The sequence below is a fragment of the Cnephaeus nilssonii genome (assembly GCF_951640355.1).
Source record: "Cnephaeus nilssonii genome assembly, chromosome: X".
NCBI lineage: Eukaryota > Metazoa > Chordata > Mammalia > Chiroptera > Vespertilionidae > Cnephaeus > Cnephaeus nilssonii.
In genome coordinates this window covers 106474581-106487358 of record NC_137071.1, presented here as the reverse complement: position 1 = coordinate 106487358, position 12778 = coordinate 106474581, and positions in this window count along the sequence as shown.

The window sequence follows — 12778 nt, the reverse complement described above, 5'->3', positions numbered from 1 at the left end:
GAGGGAGAGAGAGATAGAAACATCAATGATGAGAGAGAATTATTGATTAGCTGCCGCCTGCACAACCCACACTGGGGATCGAGCCTGCAAGACATGTGTCCTGACTGGGAATCGAACCATGACCTTCTGGTTCATAGGTCAACACTCAACCACTGAGCCATGCCAGCTGGGGAAAATGAACTTACTTTTGTATTTTTAAAGTTTTTCTAATCATTCAGTTTTACTGTATTTTCCCAAAGTATTTGTAAATGTCAGAAAGAAAATAAAAATAATATAAAATAAACTCATCTTTCACTACAGGCAGTCTGAGAAACACTGAGCTGGTATGTGCACAGTGCCTTGGCCATGGTAGTCACTTTGTAAATATTTTTCAAATAAAGCCCTATGATACTTTTTTTTTACAAAAATAAATTCTCACATTTTCTACTCATAGAGAGTTGCTATTAAAATTACAATACATAAGAACATTCTGATAATAGGTAGACTATCTATATATATAAAAGGCTAAGTGACTGACAATACGTCCATCTGACTGACCGACTGGACAATACATATGACACGCACTGGCAATTTAAAAATAAACATTGACTCGCACATGCATAATACATATAAAGCTCTCACTAGCGTGTGTTTCAATCTTTCATTGTCAATCGTGAATTTAGTTGTTTCTGTTGACATGCTGAAGCTGAAAGAAAGCGGCATCATTGACAGAATATGTCTGAAGACCAACTATTGGCACAATGTACCTCTGACACTGCATCTCTGACACTTCTATTATAGAGAAAGGGCAAATAGCGATATTAAAATATTTCTTCTAGTTAATTTCCTTTCAATGTGCATGAATCCATGCACCAGGCCACTAGTTTAAAGATAAAATTCTAACTGAAAGATTTCTCCTATAAAAATTATCCCATAAGACATTCTTCTTGGCTTACTTTTATTCAAGCAGGACTCTGGAGAGTAAATATGGTTTATGTGAGATTTGGCATCTCAGTAGATCTTGGTATAAATTACAAAACAGAGATTGAACCCCATAACCTTCATATTTTATTTTGTCAATTATTTTCCCCTAATTTATATCATGTTTTCTGTGGTAAATGAAAGAAATGCTAGACCGTGTACCAAAACATATTATCTTAGAGCAAGATGATAAGATCCAGAGGGAAGTACTGCTTCCTTGGAATGCTTTCATCTCATTCATCCTTACAACATGGCAGAAGCATAGCAAGTCTCCCCTGCCATAAATAAAGTTCATGTCATTGCTCAGAAGATTTAAGCTCTGTGGGATGTCTCCAGTCCTCCTCTAACTCCTGTTAAACTTATGGTTAATACCATATGGTTTGTTAGCAACTTTTTGTTTGGTATTATTTTAAAATTGTTTCATGTGGGAGTATCCTGTCTTCCCAAACAGATTATAATTGAAAGAGCAAGTGGCCAGCAGTCAAATGAACTGGTTTCTAGTCATTGTTCTGCCACTCTGAGCATTGTAACACTGGATCAGTAACTTAACATTCCTGAACCACAGCCTCCTTAACTGTAAATTGTGGACAGTGGACTACATGATCTCTAAGGTTCCTTCTACCTCTGGTAGTCTGTGTTTCTATGACTGTGAACTCCTTGAAAGAAGATATTTTATACTCCTGCACCCAGCATCCAGAACAGCACCTAGAACATAGCAGGCCTCCAATATTTATTTGTTGAATGAATGACTGAATGCATCCTTCACAACACAGACCCCAGCAATGGCTCCACAGAAGATTCTCAGCAAATATCTGTTGGTTCATCAGTGCTCTTCTTAATCTGAGTACTGTGTACAACATTTAAAATCTAAGTTTTCACCTAACAAGCAGCACAGTAAGCAAGATTGCAAGAGTGGAGATATAAACAGATATATTTCTATCATACTTTCTTTATCTCCAGAAATCTAAATCAGAGATTTTTAGATGTGTCACTAAAATTTTAAATAACCAATGCTTTAAAGTTGACTCTTTAACATTGTTAAGTACTAAAAGTAAGAAACTGTTTCTCTAAATCTCACTATATGAGGGTCTAAGAGATAATTATATTGTTTAGAAAGTATGGTATTAAACTTTTAGGAGTGTTTATTATTAATTCTCCGCATTGAAAAACCTGCGTCACTTCTTTCTATGGAAATCTTTCTGAAATGTATTGCATATTTCCCTGCCTTAGTAAACAAAGTGCATGAAATCTAATATAACTTATTCTTGATGCTCTGTTTTATTATATTCAATTTTTTTACTATGTTAGAATATACAGAAATGGTGAGACATTAAACTGCATCTGTACTGGGCCACTATACACCATGAAACTAACTTTCTTAAAGGCAACAATAACAAAAATTGTCTGTAATGATTTCCGCTTGCTCTTTAGCATATTACATAGAATATATAGATCCATACCCTCCAGCATTAGTCTGCTTTTTACAAATTGTAATTCTGAAATCAAAGGCTAAAGTAGCCTTCCTAGGATGTTCTTTTGGTTTCAGTACTAGTAACTTCATCCTCTGAGTCAATTTCAACCAACTTTTCAGTTTACTTGCTTTAACTTATGTTGCAACACAGTAATCACCAGAGACCACGTGGTGTGGTGGAATGCACATAGTTTCCGGAGACTGTTAGTCCTAGGTCCAAATTCCAGCTCTATTACTAGCTAAGTGACCTTGGGCAAGCCCCCCTTACATGGCTGAGCCTTCACTTAAAAAATTAGGATAAAAAAATTTAACCTTAGGCCCTAGCTGGTTTGGCTTAGTGGATAGAGTGTTGGCCTGTGGACTGAAGGTTCTGGGTTCAATTCACGTCAAAGGCACATGCCTGGGTTGCAGGCTCGATCCCCAGTGTGGGGTGTGCAGGAGGCAGCGAATCAGTGATTCTTTCTCATCATTGATGTTTCTCTCTCCCCCTTTCCCTTCCTCTTGGAAATATATATATATATTTAATTTAACCTTAATTAATGAGTGGATGGATAGATGGATCCATGTGATAATACTAGTGCAATGCTAATTGTAGATTATAGGTAGCCAGAATACTTATGTCTGTTGTAATATTCTTTCATCTTCCATGTATGCTAGAAAAAATATAATTGTGCAAGGTCTTTGAGAGGACTGGAGATAATACAGGCAAAGTATCTGGCACATTGTAGGTGTTTGCATTATCCTATAAACATTAAGGTTCTTTTTTTAAAGACCATCAAAACCAGGTTTTTTGTTTGTTTTAATAACCATTTCTTTACTTATTTTTTTAAGTACTGATATAATGATGAGGGCAAAATTCTTGCCCTCGTGTTCCTTATTCAGGTTTGTTTTTAACCACCAGCCTGATCAGGCATAACTGAGATTTTGTGTTTTTAGTTGTGAGTTCATTGCCAGATTTGTCACAATGCCAACTTCAAGGAGTGCCAGATTGTCAAGGTTTTACAGGATTCATATATTTGAAGTGGAGATCCTATCTGAGTGTCCCCTTTAACTTCACAATCTTGGCTACAGCTCAGTCTTCCTTCAGCCTACCTTAAAATAGGTCCGCGTATAGGTTGTAAGACCTAAGCTGTGTTCATTGATAGCCAAGGTCCAGCAAGAGACTGCCACAGGCCTAGGAATTCTCAGACACCGATTTGCCTTTCCATTTCCCAGGACTTAACCTCTGTCATTTGGCCTCCCCAATTACAATTACATTTCCAGACCCCCTTTTTTTTGGCCTTACCCCCAATTCCCAGCCTTAGTAATGGCTCGTGTTTCCTGGATATAACTACAGGAGCTCAAATTCACTTCTGAAAAAAACGTTTTTAAATTTGAGTTTGCAGCCAGATCTACACTAGTCTTCAACTTCATGGTCATATTCACATACACTCACACCATTTTTAATTTACTCCTGTAAATGCTGTATTTACTTTTCCTTTTTCTGCTTAATACTAAACAGTGAACTGACTCTTCTTCAGAGGAAAAAGGCCAATGATTTCTTGACAACTGGAAAAATACCAGTTTCTTGGCTGTTAGTCTATATGTGGAGGGAAAACCTTTATCCAACATATGGAAGTGAAAGTTCATCTTTTTTTGCGTAACTGCTCCTATGGCAAAAGGTCATTTAATCACATGCAAGCAGCCAGACAATATGATAATATAAAGCAGGATTCTGCATGCTTTTAAACCATCTGAGGTTTATCAAGCACCCCTATACCATTCAAGTACGGGAAACCCTGAGACAGTTAAAGAGAAAAATCAAAGAATGAAGGATATTGTTCTTTTGCATATTTTCACAGGTATGGTTTAGTTCTTGACTATAAAATGAGAAGATCAGCATAGTATCTTTCTATGAGCTGTTGTGTTCACACCTGAAGCAGCCATGGTTCTAAAATCCAGGGAGAAGATCTCTCTTTTTCACTTTAGTTTTACTGCAAACTAAACTTGTAATCCTATATAATAAAAGCCTAATATGCTAAGTACCCGGTCATCTGGTCATCCTTTCAACCAATCAGAGCATAATATGCAAATGATATGCTAAGGCTGCTTGCTATGACATGTACTGACCACCAGGGGGGCAGACAGTAGACTGGTCGACCAGTCGCTATGATGTGCACTGACCACCAGGGCCCAGACACTCAACGCAGGAGCTTCCCCCAGCACACAGGCCCCAGGCCAGCCAAGGCCAGTGCCAGCAGGGGCTCCCTGATTGCTCCGCCAGTCACCCCACAGATCAGCCCTGATCGCCGGCCAAGTCTAGGGACCCTACCCATGCATGAATTTCGTGCACTGGGCCTCTAGTATTACTGATAAATGTTAACATATTCACAGTGTCACTGATATTTTAAAAAATGTAACTGCCAAGTTTCCTTATCCCTATACAAATATTATTATGGATTCTAAGGCAATATATCCATTCTTGCCATTTTTTCTTGAAATTTGATCTTTTGGGGTCTTCATTTTTGTTATTTTTAATTTTATTTTTCAGTTACAGCTCACATTCAGCATTATTTTATGTTAGTTTGAGGTGTACAACATCAGGGCTACACAAGCATATACTTTAGAAAGTATATGAGCTCCCCAATATTTCAGATACACATCTGATACCATACAAGGTTATTACAATATTATTGACTATATTCCCTATGCTGTACTTCTACTTCAAATCTCCATAACTATTTTGTAACTACCAACTTGTGCTTCTTAATCCCTTCACCTTTTTCACCCAGCCCCCAACTCCCCTGCCCTCTGGTAACCATACAACTATGAGTCTGTTTCTATTTTGTTCATTTATTTTGTGATTTAGATTCCACATGTAAGTGAAATCATATGGTATTTGTCTTTCTCTGTCTGACTTATTTTACTTAGCATGATATTCTTTAGCTCCATCCATGCTGTCAGAAGTGGGAAGATTTCATTCTTTTATGGCCAAGTAATATTCCATTGTGTATTTGTACCACTACTTTTTTGTTGTTGTTAATCTTCACCCAAGGATATTTTCCCATTGCTTTTTAGAGAGAGTGGAAGTGAGGGGGAGAAACAGAGAGACACATCAATGTGAGAGACACATCAATTGGTTGCCTCCTGCATGCTCCCCAATCAGGGCCAGGGATGAAGCTTGCAACTGAGGTACATGCTCTTGAGACCCTTCAGTCTGTGGGCCAACACTCTAACCACTGAGCCAAACTGTCTAGGTTTGTACCTTTTTTAGTCACTGGCCTATTGATGGGCACTTGGGTTGCTTCCATATCTTATCTATTGTAAATAATACTGAAATGAACCTAAGGCTGCATATATTCTTTAAAATTATTGTTTTGAGCTCCTTCATGTATATACACCCAGAAGTATAATCACTGGGTCATAAGACAGTTCCATTCTTTATTTTTTGAGGAACCTCCATACTATTTTCCACAGTGGCTGCATCAATTTGCATCTACACCAACAGTGCACCAAGGGTTCCCTTTTCTCCACATCCTTGCCAACACTAGTTGTTTGTTGATCTTGGGGGTCTTTAAATCCAACAAACAAGAATTAAGGTAATGGTAAGACAGTGCAATTTCAGGAACTGACAACAAATCTCTTGATCTGAGAAGGAAGGGCCAAGTTTATAAGACTTCTCAATAATCTGAGTTAAATTGTCTCCTTTCAGAATCTCTTAACATTTGTTTAAGATTTCATTCTCCTCACAAAGGCCTTCCCATACTTTATCCTGCTTGTTCTTCTCAACAACCCTATGAGATAGATCAGTTATGCAAGTACTATTACCCCCATAATATTGATGAGAAAAACTCTGGAATTCAAAGATGTAGAGATGATCCCAAGGTCCCACCGCAAGTGAGCAATGAAGACAGGACCATAACCCAAATCATATACCTCTAATTCTAAAAAAATAAAAAAGCACACAAACCATGTGGCAGTGGTTTAAAACCTAAGTGTCATAGGCAAAAACTTCTAAATGTTATCCAGATGTCTTTGAAAGGCTCAGGGGAATCAATACTCACCTTAAAGAGCCAGGCTCTTTAAAATGAACATGAAAAATGATGTTATGAAAAACATGCCAATTTGAGATTTACTAGATGAGAGAGAAAAGTTAGGGACAATATAGACAGAGCCAGGTTTCAGAATATGCTCTTCTCTTCACTGAAAACAATGACCTTTGCACAAGATAAAGAAGTTACCATGTTGGCAGTAAAAAAGTGAGTTTGTATCATATTCACTCTAAATATGTGAAAAACAAGTGGAAGACATTTTGGAAATCACCCCTGCAGATGTTTGGAGAACATTTTTTCCTTATAAGTGAAAAACCTAACGTGGTTCAGGGGAAATCTATCTCTATTCTACTTTCATCCTGTTATCAGTAAGGTAAATGAAGAAATCAAAATGATAAGTCCAAATGAAGTAGGCTATAAAATCATTTAAATTGCACTTTCTCAGGCCAGTGGAATTTGACAGCTAATTATGCAGACCTGATGATACAAAACTCAGAATTTTTCAAAATGTAGTAGTAATGCCTGGGTAGGGAGAACTGGTTGTATTCATTACAGGAAATTCACAGCTTCCCTCGGTAAAAGTGGTTCCATGCGTCAGAGTTGGGCTTCATGCTTGAAATTAGGGGGTACAGGACTGATGGAAGCCCTCTTCTTCCTGTCTTGCCTTTATAGACTGAGAGGAGCACTGAGTCCCTCAACGGTCAGCTCCCTACAGGAAGGAAAAGTTAGCCTAAGAGGAGCTAAAGGAGCTAAACGTAGGAAGCTGAGTTGCCAGAATTCTTCCACAGGCCACCCAAGCAGTGAAGAAATTCATGGAGAGAAAGAAAGAAAGAAAAGGCCCACAGCCGTGAGCAGAGCCAGCTGGGAGGGATGTTATTACTTTATTTATGTTTTCTTAACTATGTGTGTGTGCATGTGTATGTGTGCGTGTGCGTGTGTGTGTGTGTATGTGTGTGTGTGTGTGTGTGTGTGTGTGTGTGTGTGTTGAGGGGGATGGAGGATTGATTGCAGAAAATGTCTGGATCCACAGCACTCAAGTTGGAAACTTTTGTTGATATAATTTCTCCTAACTTTCCTACACCTTCCTTCCCTTTTACTCCATTTCCCCAGTGGCTATCAAGAGCTGTATATATCTGACCACAAAACATCCAGTCATTTCAAGTCAAAAATGCAGCCAGCCATCTGGATTGACTCAAAGTCTGTCTACACACACCAATTGGCTTGGGGGTAAAAAAATGTAATTCAGTGGAACAACTGGTTATTTTTAAAACAACGAGTTGAATTCAGACAACCATCCAATTAGTTGATTTCAAAATGCCTGTTTGGCGACATGAAAAGGATTATTTTCAAAGGGCCTTGTGTGTGCATAAACAACCTGAATGCTATTAGATCAGGGGTCCTCAAACTTTTTAAACAGGGGGCCAGTTCACTGTCCCTCAGACCGTTGGAGGGCCGGACTATAGTTTAAAAAAAAACTATGAACAAATTCCTCTGCACACTGCACATATCTTATTTTGAAGTAAAAAAACAAAACGGCAAAAACACCCACATGTGGCCCGCGGGCCGTAGTTTGAAGACGCCTGTATTAGATTGATGAGTTATTTTAGAGTCGAGAAAATAAGGCCAAAGCAGTTGTACTCTGTTTAGAGGGAAAACCTGTTAGAGTAGCAGTCCATCAAGCACTCCAGAGGGTAACTTCATTCTGTTGTAAGGATGAAGTATTTCACTAGACAGCAACATAACCATACCCATCTTTGTAGAGGTAAACACCTCATGCCTTTTTAAAGGGAAAACTACTGTATGCCTTCTTCCTGGACATGCTAAGCAAATATTCAAATAGACTCTCAAAGGCAAATGTGCTTCTGTTAGCTATAGCCCCGTAACACATTTCCTAACGCACACAATGACTTTAACTTGATTTTCCCTCTCACCTTTTACGGGTTTCAGTCCCACTACATACAGCAACGGGTTTCAGTCCCACTACATACAGCAACGATGCCTCCTCTGATCCATTTTACCCAATTTGTAATGAGTTCGGTCAGTTTAAACTGCACAGCTGTATCTCCCTGAGTTTTTCTCCCCCTGAAATGTGTAAGTTCTTTTCCTGTGTTACATTGCTAAGAAATGATTTAAGAAAGGAAGGGGGGGAAGGTCTCCTCCTGAAGAGAATTTTATTTGCACTCCCCATGCTTTGTCATAAAGGGCATTCAACCATGTTAATCATATAATAAGTTTTAGAGAAACTCTCTTTTTCACATTAGGCTTAAAACATCACCCCTGAGGTGGTGCTGATGGCTCCCTTAGAAAAGATTTCTTTGACATCTAAGACACAAAGGACTTCAGCAAATGCTCAGAGTTAAATGAGTGGTGCCTAAGTGCTGACTCTCCATCCCCAGTGACAAGCATTTTACTAAGTGAAACTTTTGTTACTACAAATGTCTTACTTGGGTGTGTCTTAATCCTGAATGTTGCAGAGGTTTTGTTTTATTGTGTTTTTAAAAAACATTTTATCAGAAAGGATTCTCACAATGGAAGCATTCATTGCCATCTCTGTGGCTGAGTCTTTAGGTTTAAGACTGGCTAGGCTGCCCCAGGTAGAAGTGTTTGCACAGCTACAGAAGTATAGAATCACAGCCCCAGAATTGGGGCCCCATTCAGCCAGTCCTAGCCTTTAGGCATTGAAGCCAGAGGAATAGCCACCCTTTTCTTTAAGATTCCCAAAGACAAAAACGCCTCTTGTAGTTCTTTCATTATAAAAAGTGTGAGCGAGAAAACATACTTACAAGGGAATAAATTATAATTCATATTGAAATTATTTCCTTTTTTAAACATTTGCTTTTCCAAATTTTAACAAAAAATTAATAAACAAATTTCCTTTTTCCTTTGGGAAAAAAATCCTTTCAATAGAAGCACTTCTCTTTTTAAGGACACACACAGGACATTTCCCTCAAGAAATTCTACCAGAAATCATTATGTATCTCCTAAAAAGCAAGCTTGTTATTATCATATGGATGAAGACATGTTTTCTTTTTTTCCTTTGGCTGTTAGAAAACTCAGAGCCAATTTTGTAATCAATGAACAGGACTCAATTCAGCTTCACCCATTTTCCTTCTCTAATATTGTCTTCATCCACATTGCTTCACTTAGTTGTGTTTTGTTGTTGTTTCTGAGTTTTTATTGGTTTGTTTTGATAAGTTTAAGCAGCTTAGTGTAACAATTAAGAGCAGCAGAGGTTCTAGAGACCAATATACTTATACTTGGATCCCAACTCTACCCTTTCCTAGCTTAACTTCTCTGAGTCTCAGTTTCCTCATCTGTAAAATGGAGATAGCAACAGTAGTCTCCACCTCAGGGGGTTGTTGTGAGTGTTAATTCAGGAATATGTGTATAGTGCCAAGTCTAGAGTAAGCACCTTAGTTACTGATATTATAACTTTGCTACCTTAAATCATTTTTAGAGCAAGTAGGGTAAAAAGTAATTTATTCGCCAAATCAAATTTTCAATCTTGTATCCCCTTTCTCCATTCTTTTGTATGAATTATCTTTCAAGTGAAATCATTTGTTTTCGCACTTTGACAAAACTCCTATAACGTTAGGGATAGTGTTTCCCAAACTTGTTAAGAATCAGCAGAAGTACAGATTTTTCCCCTGACTGGGTAGCTTAGGTGATTAGAGCATTATCCCAATAGGCCAAGGTTGCAGGTTTGATCCCTGGTCAGGACACATACAAGAATCAACCAATGAATGCATAAATAAGTGAATCAACAAATAAATCAGTGTGTCTCTCTCTCAAATCAATAAATAAAATATATGGTACATTCATATAAAAATACAGATTTCTAGTCTGAGACACCCAAAATTATTTTATAAATCAGCAGTTCAAGATTTGATGTTTCTGGGACTGAAGTACTCTACATTGGATTTGCTTATCAGCTTTTTATGCCACCTTGTCACCACTTTTCTCCAAGAACCTAATCACAGACTTCCCAACTTGCTTTCTATGTAGTGAGTGTCTGTATTACATTTTGACTTTTGTTTTCTTGTTCTCCCTTCAATGACTTTTTATACTACTTCTTTTTATTCTTTTACTTCCTGTCCTGACACTTGTGTGCGCCTTCTTCCAACTCCTGATTACCCCTCACACTCAACATTCCTTTGGGTGAGATATATTAGAGATAAAGTTGTCAGCCTATTTGTATCTTTTTTTTAACTGAAAGTATAGGGACATTAAGAGAATAACAGTTATTCAGTGACCATTCCAACCCCTTCTTCGTGGAGGAAAATATCTGCAGGTGTTTTTTTTTTTGTTTGTGTTTGTTTATTCTTTTTGGGGTTTTTTTGTTTTGTTTTTTTGTTTGTTTGTTTGTTTTGGCCTGCTTGATGGTTCTGCAACACAGTGAAGAAGGAGCCCCACCCACCACAATGCTCTTCATCCTGCTGGGGAAGCCATGCATAGTTGAGAGACCAAAAAGTGGGGGGGGAAAAAGACTTTATCCGCCTTCCTGTTTTCCATGGATATGTGCCAAATCCCTCATACTTAAACTTTCCCCCCTTCCTTTACTTTGCCTCCCAGTTTTCCTTTGAATGAATGAATAAATTGTCCACCCCTCCAAATTTTCTCAATAATCTACCTCTGTAGCTCATTCCAATGTTTAATTCCCTTGACAATAAAATGCAAGAGAGAGAGAGAGAGAGAGAGAGAGAGAGAGAGAGAGAGAGAGAGAGAAAGGAAGAAGAAAGAAAGAAAGAAAGAAAGAAAGAAAGAAAGAAAGAAAGAAAGAAAGAAAGAAAGAAAGAAAGAAAGAAAGAAAGAAATGTATTGCCTACGAAACTCCTAACACCTCTCCTGCTTTATCTTGAGACTATTTTGGCTGTTTCCCTTTGTGACATGTATGTTGCTTGGATAGTACAAGTATTTCAAGATGAATTCTCTGCCAAAAGATCTTGCCACTAAGTCATCCTCATCCTCATCTTTTTAAAAACATGAGCAAGTCTCAGCAGCACTTCATTCACGTTAATAAACATTACCTAGGGAAAGAAAAAAAAAAGGCTTCGAGAACATGACATCATCATTAAAAATAAATGTTTGCTCAGTACCTACTCAGTGCATGGCACTGTGTTAGCCCTGGAGATATAAAATAAGTGCCTGCCTTTAGGCACACATGCACACCCATGTACTCCCACACAATAAATCCAGAGAAGTGGCTCAGACTAGAAGGATTACTGGAATTCCGAGGGAGCAATTCTGCCTGAAGGGCCTGGGTGGTCACAAAAGGTAAGACTCCAATCCCTGAAGAAAGGGTAGCAGAGAGCCTAAAAGAATTAAAGTGAACAAAGACCAGGAAACAGGAATGAAAATAGTTTGAGGGGAAACAATTAGGAGACCATTTGATGAGAGCAGACAGTTTGTGTAGACTGGAAGAGAGTGGGAGATAATAATGGAGCGGTAACCTTAGTCTGCTTATAGAGAGTCTTGAATGCTAGGCTAATTAGTGTAGCCTTATCCTATAAGCAATAAGGAGCGCCACCCTCACAGATAAAAGAAAGCAGGAGACCACTGGGGTTTCTGGGTACCTTCACAAGGAAAGGAAGCAGGGGCATTGATTACAAGAACTTTGTGAAATGCCTCAAGTTTGTATAACTGTTCTCTGTGTTTGTGACTTTGTTATTCCCTTGTGGTATCCATGCTATCTGGGATGACAGCAAGAAAAGGATAGCTGCAGAGATTACATCCTACCCCAAAGGCCAGTTTGGAGGTGAAAATGACCTTTAAAAAAATGGAATAAAGGGAGGTGGGTGTTTTTTGGTTTTTTAAAATATATTTTTATTGATTTCAGAGAGGAAGGGAGAGGGAGAAAGAGACAGAAATATCAATGATGAAAGAGAATCACTGATCAGCCGCCTCCCATACGCCCCCCACTGGGGGTCGAGCCTGAATCCTGAGCATGTGCCCTTGACCAGCATCAAACCCCGGACCCTTCAGTGGGCAGGCTGACGCTCTATCCACTGAGCCAAATCAGCCAGGGCGGGAGGTGGGTTTAAAAGTAAAAAGATAGGCAAGGAAAATCTCTGAGGGTCACAGAAGGAAGAGGAAATGTGGCATATTTGGAGCCAGCATGGGACTGCAAAATGCCTTTGCGGGCTCAGTCATAAGGAACCCTAGATATTTCCCTGCCAGCCCCTGACCAGCCGAACTTTTCAAATAGTATCTATCATGCTAGTTTAGAGGGAAAACCTTAAAATGTTATTGTCAAATGAATGCAGCATTTTGTGAACCCCAGAGAGCCCTAAGAATATTCTGTAGAAACTACTTTGCT